This window comes from Elaeis guineensis, chromosome 4 (genome assembly GCF_000442705.2).
Source record: "Elaeis guineensis isolate ETL-2024a chromosome 4, EG11, whole genome shotgun sequence".
Classification (NCBI taxonomy): Eukaryota; Viridiplantae; Streptophyta; class Magnoliopsida; order Arecales; family Arecaceae; genus Elaeis; species Elaeis guineensis.
In genome coordinates, this window is record NC_025996.2 from 5,242,513 (window position 1) to 5,245,179 (window position 2,667).

The following is a 2,667-nucleotide window of genomic DNA, read 5'->3' on the forward strand; positions in this document are numbered from 1 at the left end:
GTTGATAAGAGAATTTCTCCTTATGACAGGCAAGGGTGAAGGACGTGCTCATCCAACAGGGATTGATCAATACTCTCTTGTGCGATGAGAAGCCGACCACCATGGAGGTGTGGGATTGAAAATGACTACAGATGCAGGTAGTGAGTACCATCGCATGTATTTGACGGATGAGGTAGTGGTCCATGTGCTAGCGAGACTTCTCCGACGGTGCTGTGGTCGAAGCTCGAAGAGTTGTACATGGTGAAATCTCTCACCAATACTCTTTTTTCTGGAGACAGTTTTACCAGCTGGGATGACTGAGGGATAGAGATGTAGGAGCATCTAAGCCACTTCCAGAAGATCCTCACCGACCTCCTCAGCATTGGTGAGAATTTGAGGAGAAGATCAGGATGCTGGTTTTGCTAGCCTCACTTCCATCTTCGTACGAGTCCTTGGTACTGCTCTTCTAGTGGGAAAGAGCACATCAAGATGGACGAGGTCATCCAGCGATACTTCAGAATGAGGTTCTCAGGAGGGAGAACCAGCTTCGAGCTCAAGTGGTAGTAACTCAGCTTTGATGGCTTCTGAAGGAGCGAAAGGTGGTAGACGGAGCGACAGGAGATTGCGACAGGGCGGTCCAAGTCTAGGAGGGACTGAGCAAAACAGATGTTATCGGTGTGAGGAGTTGGGGCATCTAGCCAGAGATTGCCCTCAACTCAAAAATCGGACGGTGGCTCTGTAGCGAGGCTGACAGTGATTCAAATGGAGATGTCCTGGAGATATCTGACAAGATATCTACTTCTTCACAGGAAAGATTGATCACCAGTAGTTGAAGACAGTTTGACTTTCTGGAGAAAGTGAGGGCACTGTATATCTATCGGATGGATCGAACTGTGCGATCAGAGGCATCGGGACGATCAGCTGGAGGACACATGATGATGCAGTGAGAAGATTGGGGGAGGTCCAATACATATCCGATTTAGATGGAATCTTATCTCACTTAGCAGACTGGATTCGAGAGGCTACAGACAGTAGCTGGTGGAGGAATCCTGAGGGTGCTACCGCGATAGGATTATAATGGAGGGAAGAAGAGAGAGAGGACATTATTACCTGACGGGGAGCCTAGTACAGGGTGGAGCCCAGAGCGAGGTGGAGTTTCAGGTGGAGGTGGATCAGGCACAAGATAGAAGACTCGGAAGAGGAAAGGCGACGTCGCAGGATGATGCCCCGAGTAGGTTCAGATCAGGAGGAGCACAGCATATGACGGAGATGGATCGAGCGGCCTGGCTCGAGTCCCATGTTTGCCCATCCATGATCAGCAGGCGATTGCCCCAGGGCATGGGGGCCAGAAGATCCAAAAGCTCTCAGAGTTAGAGGAGGCCGAATATCGAGTCGAGGTAAGATTGTTAGAATTTGATACCTCGAGATTCGACCCACATTGAGTCCACAACGAGGTTTGCAGTGAAAAATGGAGTCCAACGAGATCAAGATCATCCAAAACGAAGCTCGAATGGAGGAGATACGAGCTTTAGAAGTCAGCACGTAACTCGAGGTGGTGAAGGACCGTTGGTAGCCGACGTGGCCGGTGGGCGCGGCGGGCGAGCAGGCGGCGGGATGCGGCCCAGTGTGCGGGCCCGGCGTGGGGCATGCTACCCAAGAGAGGCGCGTGGCCCAGGCATGGGTGTGCGGCTCGACCCAGGCACGCACATGGGGAGCGGCCCGGGCCTGGCGCCCGATGCGGGGTGGCACAGCCCGCGCGCGGGCCGGCCCAGGCCCAGGCTTACTGGGGCTTGGTTTTCCTGGTCCACCATGGACCAGGCGGTCACGACCGGATCTGTGGACCACGTGGGCATTTTTCATATGTTTCGCACGGTCCACGACACTATTCGTAGACCGATGCATGATCGAATGACATGGGTTGATCCGAGACTCGATCTGACAGTTCAGAAACTTAATTGGAGTTTATTTAGGAGTCATAAACCTATCTAACATGGGATTAAGCCTATAAAAGGCCTGTTTGGAGAACAGTGGCAGTGTGTGGTCTTTGTGGCTTCTTTGTTCGTGAACAGACCCGCGGCGGCTTGGTTTTTCATGAGAGAAGAATCCTGTGGATGTGCCATACAGAAAATTAGGAATCAAAAGGAAGAGAGAGAGCCGTATGCTGTAGAGAGAAGGAGCAGGCTCTGGACAGCGACAGCGGTCGCTTCAGGGGTTCAAGGGGTCTTCCAAGAGAGAGAGCTTTTGTGAAAGAATTTTCTGTGAGAGAGAAATTGAATGTAAAGGTTGAGGGTGAGATATCCTCTTGTAAAATTTTTTTTCATAATGAATTTTGCATGCCTCATGGAGGCGAGCCTTTTGTGGCTAATCCACGTATTTTGATTATTTTTATTTTGTTTCTTCTTTCTTCCTACTGCATCACGTGTACTGAAAAGTCCTGGGAGGTGGTGTCCTGGCTCGACATCCACCCAACACTCCCACCCTTACGATGAGCCGCACTCCTTCTCTTGGTTGCCAGACGTCAGGAGCCTGCCCCCTCCCCCTTTCTCTCTCTCTCTTTGATGCTGGCATCAGGTTTCTTGCTGGCGGGTGATGGACAGCTAAGGGACAGGCACCCTCTCTCTCCCTCTCCCTTTTCGCCGATCCTTTTGGCGGTGAACCCACCCACCCTTGGTGTTGAGCCCTCTCCCT